The sequence below is a fragment of the Macaca thibetana genome, chromosome 1, assembly GCF_024542745.1.
Source record: "Macaca thibetana thibetana isolate TM-01 chromosome 1, ASM2454274v1, whole genome shotgun sequence".
NCBI classification, from domain to species: domain Eukaryota; kingdom Metazoa; phylum Chordata; class Mammalia; order Primates; family Cercopithecidae; genus Macaca; species Macaca thibetana.
Genome location: NC_065578.1, coordinates 153,975,621 through 153,992,063, shown reverse-complemented (window position 1 = coordinate 153,992,063; position 16,443 = coordinate 153,975,621). Strand labels below are relative to the sequence as shown.

General features: G+C 37.2%; 1 protein-coding gene and 1 long non-coding RNA gene across 2 annotated transcripts in view; one reads left to right on the top strand and one right to left on the bottom strand.

Annotated features, from left to right (window-relative positions):
* HSD11B1 (hydroxysteroid 11-beta dehydrogenase 1) overlaps positions 1-16,443 on the top strand; it is a 949,596-nt gene that overhangs the window by 344,284 nt on the left and 588,869 nt on the right. The gene's annotated exons all lie outside the window — the stretch shown is intronic.
* Positions 1-16,443, bottom strand: part of LOC126949075 (uncharacterized) — a 173,348-nt gene that overhangs the window by 136,420 nt on the left and 20,485 nt on the right. Inside the window, exon 3 of the long non-coding RNA XR_007723584.1 lies at positions 13,565-13,665. This is a non-coding gene — a long non-coding RNA (uncharacterized LOC126949075). The remainder of the gene's footprint in view (positions 1-13,564; positions 13,666-16,443) is intronic.

The window sequence follows — 16,443 nt, the reverse complement described above, 5'->3', positions numbered from 1 at the left end:
CTACTAAAAATACAAATATTAGCCAGGCGTGGTGGCACACGCCTATAATCCCAGCTGCTTGGGAGGCTGAGGCAGGATAATCGCTTGAACCTGGGAGGTGGAGGTTGCAGTGAGCTGAGATAGTGCCACTGCACTCCAGCCTGGGCCACAGAGTGAGACTCTGTCTCCAAAAAACAAAACAAAACAAAACAAAACAAAAGAAATCTGAGATGTTAAAAGGAAGAAAAATAAATGGTAAATATGTGGATAAGTACATTTGAAAATGATGGATAAAACAGTAAAAATACTGTCTAGTGGAGTGTTTTATGACAGTATTAAAACACTTGACAGCAATATATTAATTTTTATATTTATTTATTTATTTTGTGACGGAGTTTTGCTCTTGTTGCCCAGGCTGGAGTGCAATGGCACCATCTCAGCTCACTGCAACCTCTGCCTCCTGGATTCAAGCAATTCTCCTGCCTCAGCCTCCCAAGTAGCTGGAATTAGAGGCACCACGCCCAGCTAATTTTGTATTTTTAGTAGAGATGGAGTTTCGCCATGTTTGCCAGACTGGTCACAAACTCCTGGCTTCAGGTGATCCGCCCGCCTCAGCCTCCCAAAATGTTGGGATTACAGGCGTGAGCCATGGTGCCAGTCCTTAATTAATTTTAGACTTAACTAACATGTATGTTGTAAATTCTAAGTTCCCTACTAAACAAATAGAAACTGTTTTTTACATCTAAACTTGTAGGAAAAATACAATGATCAAGGTTTATCAATCTAAAACTTAGCAAGAAAGGAAAAAAATGAACATAGAATAGATAGAGCCAACACAAAGCACAAAGAAGAATATAAGATGCTGGATTTAAACCCAAATGTTCCAGTAATTATATTAGGTATAAGTAGACAGAATATTTTAATAAAAGGCTATCTTCAAAAAGTATAGCACTATACATTATTTAAAAGAAATATCTAAATCTTAAAACTACAGAGTAGTTTTTAAAAATTATTAGAAACTTTAAACAAAAGGAAGCTCATGTAGCTATGTTAGATATCTGTGAAAATGGACTTTTAGATAAAAGAATTGAGATAAGGAGGAATACTTTAATAAAAGCTAAACTTAAGCAGAAAAAATAACAATTTTACAGTTGCATGCACCTAATAGCATGGCCTTCAAATATATAAAGCAAAAATTTACAATAACAAGAAATCAATACAAAAGGAAAAAATAGTAAAGAAATAGAATATTTGAACAACAAAATTAACAAAATTAGGGTTATAGATACATGTAGAAGACTAACCAATAGCTACAGAATATATAGAACATTTAAAAAATAATTGCTTACTGGAACATAAAAAGTATTAATTAGTCTTAAAGAAATAAACTTTACATAATATGTTCTCTGATAACAATGTAATTAAGCTAAAAATCAATAACAAAAAGAAAACTTGAGGCTGGGCACGATGGCTTACGCCTGTAATCCCAGCACTTTGGGAGGCCGAGACAGACAGATCACCTGAGGTCACGAGTTTGAGACCAGCCTGACCAACATGGAGAAACCCCATCTCAACTAAAAATACAAAATTAGTCAGGCATGGTGGTGCATGCCTGTAATCCCAGATACTTGGGAGGCTGAGGCAGGAGAATCTCTTGAACCCGGGAGGCGGAGGTTGTAGTGAGCCGAGATCATGCCATTGCCCTCCAGCCTGGGCAACAAGAGCAAAACTCTGTCTCAAACAAACAAACAAACAAACAAAAAACAAAAAGAAAACTTGAAAAGCTCTCTTTTGGGAAATTAAGAAATATACTTGTTAACAAGTCAAAGAATAAAACATAATAGAGATTTTTAAATACTTTTAACTGAAAAATAACAAACTGATACTATGACTGTGGATGAAACTAATGGAGTATATATATGCATATTTATAGCCGTAATTGTTTATATTAGAAAAGCAGAAAGATTGAAAATAAACAAGCTAAGCATTCATCAGAAGTTAGAATTAAAACACCAAAATAGGCTGGGCACAGTAGCTCACGCCTGTAATCCCAGCACTTTGGGAGGCTGAGGCGGGTGGATTATGAGGTCAGGAGGTTGAGACCATGCTGCCCAATATGGTGAAACCCCGTCTCTACTAAAAATACAAAAATTAGCTGGACATGCTGGTGCATGCCTGTAATCCCAGCTACTCGGGAGGCTGAGGCAGGAGAATCGCTTGAACAAGGGAGTCGGAGGTTGCAGTGAAGCCGAGATCATGCCACTGCACTCCAGCATGGCGACAGAATGAGACTCCGTCTAAAAAAAAAAAAAACACCAAATAACATAGAAGGAAATAATTAATATAAGAGCTGAAATTTAATTTAAAAATATATAAGAAGACTGAAGAGGCAATCTTTGGAAGTATACGCAAGTTGCTTTCAGTGAGGAGGATTGGGGTGATGAAGGTGATTAGAGGGCAGGTATAGGAAAGAATTTTTACTGCTTATACCCTGTTTTCCAAATCTTAAGCAAGATGAAAGTCACATTCTTTTATAAATTAAGTACAAATTTTAAATTAAAAATAAATGATCAGATGAGGCACGCAACATAAAAGGTACTACAGGTTTGGCAGACTCATAAATGCCTCATTGGAACACATCATTGCCTACTCATATCATGGCCTTAAACTAATAAAGTAGTTGTGCTTCTGGAGATTGGGATAGAGGTAGTAATGACAGATTTCATTGCCTGCTCATTTACTCATCTTAATAAAGTAGTTGTGCTTGTGGAGCTAGAGATGGAAGTAGTAATGTAGCAGTGGTGGTGGAGGTGGTGGTAGTAGAAGTGAAGGTGATGGTGGTGGAGTTGGATGTGGAGGTAGAAGTGGTGTTGGTGGATGTGGTGCAGGTGGGAGGTGAAGGCAATGGAGGTAGAGGTGGTGTTGGTGAAGGGTGAAGGTGGAGGTGATGGTAATAGAGGTGGTGGTGGTGGTGGTGGTGGTGGTGGTGGTGGTGCTGGAAGTGGAAGTAGGAGGCGAGGTGTTGGTTTGGTAGGGATTGGAATTGGGATAATACCAGTTCTTGGAGCTCCTCCATTAAGCTATACAGTTTCTATTAGCCAAATATCCTAGGCAATAGAAAAGCCTTACTCATCAATATGGGCTAAAAAATATGGAAACATTCTATCTCAATCTAGTTAAAGTCACCATGTTTTCTTCCTTTTTTGTGTTCTATTTTTAATGCATTTTTTAATTGTAGTAAACACACAGACACACACTCAGGAGATCTATCCTCTTAACACTTTTTTATGTGTACAGTACATTATTGTCAACTACCAGCACAATGCCATATAACAGATTTGTGGACTATTTTCATGTTGCATAACTGAAACTTTATACATGCTGCACAGCAGCTCCCCACTTCCCTCTTTCTCTACTCCTATAAGCCACCATTCTACTTTGCTTCTATGAGTTTAACTACTTTAAATGTCTCATATAAGTAGAATCATGAAGTATTTGTTCTTCTGTGACTAGCTTATTTCACTTACCATATTGTCCTCAAAATTCATTCATGTTGCTACATATCACAAGATTTCTTTCTTTTTATGGCTGAGTAATACTCTAGTATATGTATATATTACATTTTCCTCATCCATTCATGTGTTGATAGACATTTAGGTTGCTTCCACATTTTGGCTATTGTGAATAATGCTGCAGTGAACATGGGAATGCCAATATCTCTTTAAGATCCTGATTTTAATTATTTGAGATAAGTACCCAGAAGTAGGATTATTGGATCAGATTATAGTTATATTTTTAATGTTTTGAGGAAACATAATGCTGTTTTTCATAAAGGTTGCACCATTTTACATTCTTACCAACAATGTAAGAGGATTCCAATTTTATCACATCCTTGCCAACACGTGTTATTTTCTGTTTTTTTTTTTTTGATAATAGCAATCCTAACACGAAATGATATCTCATTGTGATTTTGATTTGTATTTTCCTGATGATTAATGATACTGAGCATCTTTTTATGTACCTCTTGGCCATTTGTATGTCTTCTTTGGAGGAATATATACTCAAGTTCTTTGCCCAGTAATTTTTTTTTTTTTTTTTTTTTTTTTGTGAGACAGAATCTTGCTCTGCTGCCAGGCTGGAGTACAGTGACTCAATCTTGGCTCACTGCAATCTCTGCCTTCTGGGTTCAAGTGATTCCCCTGCCTCAATCTTCAGAGTAGCTGGGACTACCAGCATTTACCACCATGCCCAGCTAATTTCTTGTATTTTAGTAGAGATGCGGTTTCACTATGTTGGCCAGGATGGTCTTGATCTCCTGACCTTGTGATTCACCCACTTTGGCCTCCCAAAGTGCTAGGATTACAGGCATGAGTCACCATGCCCGGCCTAAATTTTTTTTCTTTGCTCTTAAGTTGTAGAAATTTCTTATATATTTTGGATATTAACCCCTTTTCAGATACATAGTTTTCAAATCTTTTCTCCCACTTCTTAGATTGCCTTTTCACTCTGTTGATTGTTTTCTTCACTGTGAAGAAGGCTTTGTGTTTAGATCCACGATAATCAGTCTCCTCATTAGTTTCCAGGTGGGACTGTATTGACTATTAAAAGGCTGAAGAATAACTTATCACCCAGAAACTGTCCATATAATATAAAGAGTCGAAGAAGATATGAGCTATAAGATACTACTTATCGTTGTTTCATGGACCATAGAATCCCTGAGCAGATACTCAAAAAGCAATTAGTCATTTTATGCCTTGTGAAACATCTGCTACATGTTCAAAAAACTCAATATCCCTTGCGGTTGAAGGAAACCTGAGAATGGGTCTTGGGAGGTAAAGTGATTCTGCAATGAGGACATGATGACGAAATTGTTGTGGAGGAAAATATTTAGCAACGTTAAGAGAAAAGCCAAGAACCTTGCATAGGCCACAGGGGTTTTACTATTCCTTCTCCCCCTCAGAAGCCCATTGGCTCTGGGTCAGAGGTGTGGTAAATGAGTGAATTCCTGCCCTCAGAGAAAAGATTGCCTCCTGAAAAGAAATGGTATTCCTGCATCACCAAACAGCAACTTCAATTTCCCTTTAATCATGCCACTTAGTTCGTACAAGCAGAGGGGGCTGATTGCTCAAAGGCTTTAAAAATGGTGGATGAAAAGCAGAATCCTTATAATAACGTTTTTTTCCCACATCCAATCAATCAGTTTTCACTCTATACCTCCCACCAACCCCATTTAGGCAGCCACAAAGGGGCTCTCTGATTGCCTCACTAGGTTCTACAGCATGCTCAAAAATTTCTCAAAATCAAATTGTCTTAATCCAAACAACTGGAAGAAAAAAAGGAAGAAAGAAAAGGAAGGGAAAAAGAAAGGAAGGGAGGGAGGGACAGAAAAGAATACAGAAAGTTAATGTGTTCAAGGCCTGGAACTCACTGCCTTAGGAAAGTATTGGTCAAGAGAAGCTTTTCCTCCCCATAGCTACTTTGGAGGCAAAATGCGCACCGTGTGAAAAAAGCAAAACTGAAGAGGTTCTGTCCATACAGGACTAAGTTCTCTCAAGAGTAATGGTAAGTGCCATTTACTGCTTCAGGAGGACTTTGCTATTATTAATAACATGATTGTTATTCCAACTTATTCCAGGTCTCTTCTTTAGCATCACAAAACTCCCTGAAAATCACTTCTGTCTTCTTTGATCATTTCTGTACCTCTTCCGTTTTCTTTGCATTATAATACACAGGCTAACAATACAGTGTACCATAATTTCCCCCCATTGAAATATACCATCTCCTCTCTCCAAAAAATAGACTGATGTGATTATAGAGTGGGTCTGGGTACTTCGTGCTTCATCTTGTCTTGCTGTAACAGACAGCCCTTTTTTATTCTTATGATAACTGAAACATTTGAACAATCATTGTCCTATAGAGGAGCTGATCTTGGAGCAATTGTGCTTTGTACCACTTCATCCCCTTTGGGAGCAAGATCATTTTTAAAATAATGACTTCTCCAGCAGTTTATTACCAGCCTGAAGTCATTTTCACACCTCAGAAGTGAAGGCTTAATGAGCAGAGAAATTAAAGAGTAAAACTCTGCTAGTGTCTTCTTGAATGGCAGCATTTTGGCACCTTACTAGATGCACTCCCAAAGAGGAGCTGTGTCACATTTATCTTGTTCTCCAAGTGACCTTTAGGTAATGAACCTCAAAGTTTTCTCTTTCCTGCCCCACAACTCTATCCCTTCTTTTCCATGCTGGAGGAGATATCTGGCTAGAAGATTAGGTGGTAAATAATGCAGTTGTGTTAGTATAATGAATTTACCTAGCACAGTGCTGAAAACACTATTATCAAGCAATAAAATTTTCCTGATTGAGTAGTAGTCACACAGACCCTCACCACCACAGAAACTCCCTACTAAAAGCTGCAAATTCCTAGGCGTCTTTTAGAAATATGTTCAAGTACCACTTGTTCTTGTAATCCTTTTGAACCCTTCCAGTTAGTTGCTCTCTCTTTAATGCTCCCAGACTGCTTGGTTCTTATGTCTATTATTTGTACATGTTATTGTAATTATTGTGGTTCTAAGTCTATTTACATGTCTATCTTTCCCATTAGACCTTGAGTTCTGCAAAGACAGTGACCAAGCAGTTTTCGTTTTTACATCTCTAATTCCCATTATAATGCTTAGCAAAAGGAGAAGCTTAGTAAATATTTAATATTTACTAAGTGAATAAATGATGGATGATTACAAAAATTCTTTTTAAATGAAAGATAGTATCAGAGATTGTATCCTTTGATTCAAAATAAAGCAATAGGCTTTTTGCAGTGGCTTACGCCTGTAATCCCAACACTTTGGGAGACTAAGGCAGGCAGATCACTTGAGTTCAGGAGTTTCAGACCAGCCTGGCCAACATGGCAAAACCCCATCTCTACTAAAATTACGAAAGTTAGCCGGGTGTGATGGTATGCACCTGTAATCTCAACTACTCGAGAGGATAAGGCATGAGAATCACTTGAACCTGGTGGGTGGAGTTTGCAGCGAGCCAAGATCATGCCACTGCACTCCAGCCTGCGTGACAGAGCAACACTCCATCTCAAAAAAAAAAAAAAAAAAAAAAAAAAAAAATTGAGCAATAAAGACCAATAGGTACCTGTAAAGGTTGACTGTGCTCCACACGTGAATGGTACAATTAAGTTAAAGGAAGAGGATTCAGCAGTCCACTTCCGAACTCTGGAATAAAACTTCCCACATCCCTGCTATAATACAGACACCCTGTGAAGCATTTATGCAAATCTATTGGCTTTTCCACCTGTCCTGGAACAATCATATCTATTTCTTGCTAAGAAATATGCTGTATGGGTATGATCAAATTGCCCAGAGTAAGAAAGTCAAATTAATGAAGTGGAAGAAATCAGTCTATATCAGTGGCTGACAAGCCAGCATCTGCCTACCTACTTGCATATTTTACTTGGTTAGATTTGAGATTCTTATTGATATTTGGAACATTCATCTCTTCCTGCTAATGTTGGTAATTGGAGTGCTAGATTTTGATTTTCAAAGCTTTCATTCATTCTTCTTTGTGATAGGGAAAGCCATAGAGGAAACAAGTGAAGAGAAAATAGTTATTTGGGGATGAGAGAGAATATAGGGTAAGGAGGGGAAATACAAGAATGTGAAAGTCCTTCCACCAAGAGAATTTGGGAAGGTGAGATGATCTCAACAATGCTATTAACAAATATGAAAAGCATTTTTAACGAATTCCAGGTTTCCCATGTTGTTTGTTGAGTGGGACTGTCGTCAGAGGTAGATTCACTCCTCCTCTGCAGTAGATATGAGAGATGAGGCAATTTTATTTAGAAAAGCCAATGGAATTTAGCTGGTGTTTACTGTTTCATAAAGGAATAATGGATGAATTACCTAGCTAGACCCTATTGGGTAGAATTGTTAGTTAAAAGTGACAAGCAGTCCTGTAATTTACACTGCAATTTGGAAATTAAAGCTAGGAGGCTCAGAGCTCTCTATTGTGCATTGTAAAGCTTCTTTTGTACTTCTGACTCATTTTGTGCTGGGAATCGTTTAGCCATTGACTTTAACTGCTAATACAGTTCCATCAAATACCAAATATAAATCAAAGTTACTGGATCATTCAAAATCTGTTCTTGGAGTTGTTTATTATGTATTTTTTTCCACCATTAGTTCAGTATAGTTACAAGAGAGGCTGCTAAATTATGATATATTTTGCATGCCTTGTTGCCATCTTACTAGAGCCTCTTGCAAATAAGATGTAGTCCATGACAAATTATTTTTCTAGTTATACAAAACATAAATAATGATAATAAAAAGGGAAGATGAAGAAGAGAGAGAGGAGAGAGGTTTCAAATAAATAGCTCTGTTTTGGGTCCTGGCTGTCCAAAACAAGTGAGAAAAATAAAGGAGGAATTTTAAAACTCATCTTATGACACAAGGGCCTAAATTGCATTCTGCCTAGTCTAAGCTACTAGAGAATGATAGAAAACTCTCACTGGTCACATATATAACCTTTTGTTTGAAATCGGGTCCATTTACTCTCAGCCTTGTATATAGAATCTGCATGCATCATTTGTAAAGTCATTGCACTCAAAGAAATATTTACTGTGTACAAATCATCATGGATCATGAAGACAACAGTGGGAGAACCCCACCTTGGTGATTCCAAGTTCTCTAATATGCATACTATGTCAATGGGCCTCAGGTGGTGAAAAACCAATGTGATGTTCAATCTGAGCAAATCAGCCATCTTATCTGAATCTTTGTATTATGACATTTTAAATTGTAATTCAAAGGATAGACAGATAAATAAATTAGCATTAGATTTACTTACAGTGAATAAAGATTTATTGTGGCAGGAAGAAATTGCTAATGTCCCAACATAGTCTTTCTGCCTTTCTTTCCTGGCTGTTATTTCTAAAATTTCTACCAGGTATGCCTGGAGAATTCTGAAATCTACCTAGAAATGTCAACAGTGTCTTGTTAATAGAAGGCCTTACTCCTACCCGCTAGTTAAATTATTATTTTCTCTCCTTGTGCCATAGACATCTTTGCAGATCTGTGTGATATTGGAAGACACAAAGAAAGCAACAAATCAAAAAATTCTATCACAAGTCATCATGGTCATTAATCTTACATGAACACACTAAAATAAAAGATTTGAGAATGAGCATTTATCAAATCATACTTTGCCATGATTAGTATTACAATACAAATATTACACTGATAGATGAGATACTAACTGAACTCTAATAGTAGCATCCACAAGGATCATTAGAATTATATAATAACCAGACATATTTCATTCAGATTCCAGAACTCAGGAATATCTTTTTTAAAAGGAGGTTTTGAAAATCATGAGTCTTGTAAATTTGGATCATCACTGCTCTATCCTCCCAGGCATCAACAATCAGCCACTATCTCAGGATGCTGGCACTCCAAGGCCCCCGATCAAATCAGCAAAGCATTTTAGAAATCTAAGGAGAGAAAAGTCTTTGCAATTAAGAGTGTTCTGCCCATTTATAGAATCAAATTTTCCAGGAACACAGCTTAGTATAAACCACGTTTCATGAACATTTCAACATAATATAACGAACACAAGTGTCTCAATGAAGCAGATAGCAGAGCAATTTGTACTAGCAGATGGTTCACCCTGGGATCAGAGCAATTATCTTCTTACTCTATATACAAGGGTAGCCAAAGATTCAACAGTTGCCTATTCAAACAGCTTAGCAATACAAGTGAATTTTTGAAACACTAAAATAAATAGAATTTGCATCTTCTTCTCTCCACAAGCAAATTCTGGAGAATGTCCAGAAGAATATAAGATGATTTCTTTTTTTTTTTTTTTTTTTTTTGAGACGGAGTTTTGCTGTCACCTGGCATGAGAGCTCTCTGGGTCTTGAACACCGAGTTAATTTTATCACCTCAGATATGAGAATTTTCTGAAGCAGTGCTTTACTCTCTGCTTCCAGAACAATTTAAGATTCTCTAAGATCTCCATGCCCACTCTGGTTCAACTGAGAAAAACAGGAACTCAAATGAGAACCAAAGTTCAAAGTAAGTAATTTTTTTTTTAAACACCTAGACACCAGTGCCAAGCATTGTCCTAATTACTTTGAAAATATTTAATTTAATCCTCCTTATATTCTATGAGATGTCTTATGGTCTCTCTCTCTCTTTTTTTTTTTTTTTTTTTTTTTTTTTTTGAGACGGAGTCTTACTGTGTCGCCCAGGCTGGAGTGCACTGGCGCGATCTTGGCTCACTGCAAGCTCCGCCTCTGGGTTCACACCATTCTCCTGCCTCAGCCTCCTGAGTAGCTGGGACTACAGGCGCTCGCTACCACACCTGGTTAATTTTTTGTATTTTTAGTAGAGACGGAGTTTCACCATGTTAGCCAGGATGGTCTCGATCTCCTGACCTCGTGATCCACCCTCCTAGGCCTCCCAAAGTGCTGAGATTACAGGCGTGAACCACTGTACCCAGCCCTTATGGTTTCCATTTTTATATGAGGAAACTGAGGCTGTTATTTTATCCTTTGGATTCTAGAGTAAAAGCCTGACTATTCTTTTAATATATTTTTATTATTTGCATGAAAAACATTTTCATCACTATTAGATCATCCAAGCAGATCTTTGTGCCCTTTCACAAGTAGCTTTTATTTCATCTATAGTAATTTAACCCAAGATTATCAGGACAAGAAACCACATATGAGGGAAGGTAATGGGATGGATATGAAGAGAATGAGGACAAAGGAAAAGGATAATCCAAGCACCACTGGTGCTTATATTTAACTGATAAATTGGGTTCCCTGCCTAGAAGATAAGCTTTTGGCCCCATCTCTTGTAATGACAACAATAAAGTAAACAACATCAGCAACAACAAAACACACTTGTAGTAGAAGGGCTTGCTATGTGCCATTCATTATTCAAAGTGCTCAATGTATAACTTCTTTTTTTGTTTTAGATAGGGTCTCGCTCTGTCACCCAGGCTGCAGTACAGTGGATCAAGGTATAACGTTTAATAAATTAACTCATTCACAAGAATTACTGAAGCACTCTTATATAGTCATCATTTCTATGTTGCTTTCTTTTATCTGAATAGTCACAGCTGAAAGAATTTACCACACAGTTCAATACCAGTAATTTTTAGGGCAAATATATTAATGGTTATTGGTATCTGAAATGCAAGTTTCAAACATGTTTCACATTAGAATTCTAGGCTTTATTTTTTTTTTACTACTCCAGGAAAAAGAGTTCAGAGTTCTTTTTTCCCTATTTTTCTGTTGAGCTAGAGATATATGAATCGCTTTATGGTAAAAGATTAGATGTCTTGAATCTGGACATGCCCTACTTCCTACTTTTAAATGTCATTATTTAGAGAAATTCCTGTACCTATTCTAAAAGGGCTCAGGTGGCCCTGATGTAAGATTAAGTAATGTCATCTTATTTAATGATTTCAAAAGCATCAGGCGTTAGATTTTGTTGCCAACTCAGTAAACCTCTTCCTCAAAATGATATTGGTAAAAAGTAGAACAGATGCATAACAGCTGGCTCATGAACTTCAACATCTCAGCCATTTCTTGGCAGTACTATCAATGTTTTTCCCTGAATACAAAACCTAATTGGTTAGTGTTGTACAACTCTGGGGGTAGAAGTCTTAAATACACTACTTAGTTATCAATTTTCAAATTATAATTCACACAATGGGTGGTAGATTCTTAGGCACTTACAGTTCAGTACTGCTTTATTTTCCATGAGTATGACTTGTAGGTTACAGAACTTTCCCTTAATTAGTTAGCCTGCAAAGAGTCATTTCTTTCCTAAGTTTTATCCAACAATATAATATTTTTATGGTTGAGTTGTAAAACTTTTGAAATATAATTTTATAAAGGGAAGCAACAAACTCTAGTTTCAGTTCAACCATCTGCCTTTAATAAATACATGCTCCTTTCTTTCCTGCAAACCCTGACATTTTCTTCCTATGACCCAAGGTCGAGAGAGAGAGAGAGACTGATTGTTTTTAAAAAGACTATTAATAAATCAGCACTGTGAAAAAATAGCTATAATTGAAGCACATGTGTCTCTGAGAAACAGTGATAAGTCAGAACTCTACTTTTAAATATGCTTTTCTGATATTTACTACTGTCTTCATTAATGGCTTTCCCGCATCTGAAGTCAAGGCAAGCTTTTCAGGACCACGGACAGAAACACACTACTCCCAGTAAACACCTCATCGCATATGGCAACATGGACTATTGAGTTTTGAATGACAGTTATATGCATTCATCTTCATTTGGGGGGGCCATCTGGTTTGTTCATACCGCTGGGATTTCAAAACTCAATGAAGATGGATATCGCCTAGGACACTTGATGCCTTCAGGCTGACGAAGGACAAATGTGCGTGTCTAATAAACAAAATACAGTACCTTTAAAAATCACTGTGTCACCATATTCGGTAATAATTATGTTTTCCTTAATTCAATAATTTTGCGTTTTAGGGGCAGAGTGACAGGATCCATCAACATTTGGTTTCTTCCTTGTTCCTTCAGGGAGATTGATAGAGCACCCACCAGCATCATTGGGCCCTATTTTATAACTCAATTCATTTCCTTTACATAAACTGTTTTGAGAACTGTGAAGAGGGCCGGGCGCGGTGGCTCAAGCCTGTAATCCCAGCACTTTGGGAGGCCGAGACGGGCGGATCACGAGGTCAGGAGATCGAGACCATCCTGGCTAACACGGTGAAACCCCGTCTCTATTAAGAAATACAAAAAACTAGCCGGGCGAGGTGGCGGGCGCCTGTAGTCCCAGCTACTGGGGAGGCTGAGGCCGGAGAATGGCGTAAACCCGGGAGGCGGAGCTTGCAGTGAGCTGAGATCCGGCCACTGCACTCCAGCCTGGGTGACAGAGCGAGACTCCGTCTCAAAAAAAAAAAAAAAAAAAAAAAAAAAAAAAAGAACTGTGAAGAGAATGTAGAAATAAAGGGGCAGAATCTGAAATGTGCCAAGTGTTAGAAGATAAAATGTAGACTCTTAGTTATGAAAGAAATTAGCTTGGATATACTGTTCTTGAGGAAATTTATATCAAGAGATGGAAAGAAAGATATAAATATATAGAGAAAATTATTATATTTATGTCAAATAGAAAAACTTAATGAAGATGAGTCAAGGAAACAGAATGAAGAGTATACTTTTTGCTTTAAGATTTTATCACTTTATGTCTATCTATAAAATTTTGTCTCTAATTTTCCAATTTTGAGGAATGGATTACAATTTTATGCTTGTTGGATAGAGGTAAGTGAGGCATTGTGACTTTAAGATATTTATTAATAGATCACTCTTACTTTTTATCATAAAGTTTAGATTTTTTTTCTAAAAATCAAAAAACATTTATTCAAATGTTCCTGGTTCCAGCAAGTAAAGCAATTCATCTGCTTTGCTCACTGCTGAATCTCTGCTATATAAATGAGTATCTGGCAAATACTCAATACATATTTGTTAAATAAATGAACACTTCTGACTTCTGCCTTTTAAAGTTATATTAATCCTTAAATAAAGCGTCTTCACTTACTTTTTAACTAACTTTTCTCTCACTGCCTTCATCCCTGCTGAAGGTGGTATAAGGTCAGAAAGAGGGTGATTCCTTTCCTTCGAGGGTCACAGCTGACACCCCTGTAACAAAGAGAGGTTAACAAGAGAAAAGCATAACAGATGTGTTCAATAACAGTTTTATATGACATGGGAGTCTTCAGAATGAAGACTCAAAGATACAATGGAAACTATCTGATTATATGCTTAGGTTTGACGAAGCTGGAACAACCATGTAGAAATGTGATGAGATAAAAAGGGTAAGCTCTAGTAGTAACAGACTGAGCAGGGAAACCTCAGCAAGGCCTGTCTGTTTAGATTCCTCTTGACCTCTCTATTGTAGCATTTCTTCCCCCTAGGGATGGAGTAGGATTCCTCTGGAATGAGGGTAATTTTTTTACAGCTAGCTGTTTCATAGAAAGGTGGGGGAAAGTTAGGGTAATATTTTTAAACTTTATGGCTTCCTTTAGGGAAAAGGGGTCTTGGTTCTGTGAACCACCTTGAGGCAGAGGAATTCTAGTTTCTGTGGCTAGCCTCAGGGGAGAATAATAAGTGAGAGATAAGAGGTCAAGGGAAGGTCAGAGAGAGAGTTTCCTTCCGGGGTCTTCATGTTAGGGTATCATTTTCTGAATTCCAGCAATGGCATGTCTCTCCTTTAAATTCCCATAGTGCTGTGTGTGTGGCTTCCTTGTGGCACTTACATTATTCTGAGTTGGAGCAAAGAAAGTTATGTAGGTATTTTGTTTCCATTACTTGAATACAGTCTACAGGAGAGTAGTAAGTGTGCAATTTGAACCTCGTAGGTGCTCAGTGAATGTATTTTTAATGGAATTAAAATTTTAGCTTCAATTCTCTGCACTGACCAGATATCCCAGAGAATTCCTTGCCCACAGCCCTCTTCTTGCTTTATGATAACTCTCTCCCAGAATGGGCCAGGGCTCTGTCACCCACTTTTTTTTTTTTTTTTTTTTTTGAGAAGACATCTTGCTATATCACTCAGGCTGGAGCGCAGTGGCACAATCTCAGCTCACTGCAGCCTCTGTCCTCCATCACCCCCTTTTCTAAATAATAATAATAATAGCCAACATTATTAAGCACTGATCTGATTCCTTTAACTTCATTATCATTTTATTTTTGTACTATGGGCTATTATAATGGAAAAAATTGAGCTAAATAGAAGATAAATAAAACTTCACATAGCTTGTAATATAGCAAAGTGGGATCTGAAATCAGCTCTGTTTGATGAAATGCAGGTCAAAAAAGGGATTTTTAAATTGGTACTAAAAAAAAAATAAAACCCATGAAACCCTGAGAGGAACATGTTAGAATCCTGAATTATTGAAGTTCGAAAGTTCTAAAGTAAATGTTTTTAGATTTACCTAATTTCAAAACTTGCATGTGCTCAGAATATTTTTAAACACAGAAAAGATTTTATTCAGCCAATTTGACTGATGCTGATAATTTCTTCATGACAAAAGAGGGGAGCTGCTTTGTGCCATTTCTGAATTAAACGGTATTATTTGTTCTTTACGTCACCCTTAGTTTTATTTCACATATACATATGCATCTCACATGACCCAAATAATAATTTTGCCTGCTGTCACTGGCTTTTAGAGCTATGATTTCCAATAGAGGAAAGGACTAAGGAAAAAAATCTTTAAAGCCTTCTGAAATGAAGTCTTTATTTACAAAGTTATGTAGCTGCGTAACTGTTGCAGATAGATTTGTATTCAATGTATTTGGAGGCTTACGTGCATTTCTTACTTCTGCCTTTGATCCCTCTTCTCCTAAAATGTATGCACTTATTCTCCGCTTACTTTAGGATTTCAATTCTGTCTTGGAGATACTGTCCTGATAGTCTGAGTCATTGGTCCTGTTCTCAATAAAGTATAGAAGATGGATAGCTTTACCACTTTCCTTCAGCTCTTATAAATCTAATAAATGGTTTCATCCATATTGCCTCTCTTGGAATCCATCACATTGCCTTGGCTGGTTTTTGTTACAGATAAGAAAGGGGAATGTTTGCCAACCTTGATATTGATGAAACTGAAACAGCTACTCTAATAATTCTACATCTGCGCAACTTTATTCTTATTGTTCAGTGGGCAATGAGTGCCATACCCTACATAAAAAAAATGTAGCCAGAGCAATAAGGAATCAGATATTGTCAGGTCATTTGGTGCCTAAATTATTCTGGGGGCTCCTGAGGGTTAAAAATGAGTTCATGGCAACTGTGGCAAAATCTTGGGGGCAGCTCTTCCCTCCAGACAGTCAGATGAGGCGAGACAAACTTTCTGAAGTTGTCTAATTTCTTTATTGAAAAACAGGGAAACTGCTTCATCAGAATGAACTTCCTATGAATAATCATTTCTAAAATTAGGAGACACAATATGCTTCAACATAAGAAACAAATCACAAGAACCAGACCCTAAGCAAGAAATGTTTTCTTTGCTTTACCCCAAGTCTCACTTATTTTATATTTTGTTTAAGCATATGTTTTGCAAAATTAATTTCTTCCCTCACACTCTCCATAAGGACTCTTTGCAGATGTAGTAATGATTTTTCAACCCCCAAGAGACTGAATTAGATTATTTTAGACCTGAAGGGGTTTTCTAAAATTATTATTATTAAAGGCAAGTAAGAGCAAAACAAAAAGAAAATTTTAAAAAGCTATTTGTTAACCTGCCCTGACAGCTCTTTAAGTACACTGAGATAATTTACAAATGTAAATCATGCTAGAAAATGCAATCATGCCATGAGTTTAATAGAACTCTTGGCCAGGCACAGTGGCTCACATCTGTAATCCCAGCACTTTGGGAGGCTGAGGCGGGTGGATCACGAGGTCAGGAGATCGATGGCCAA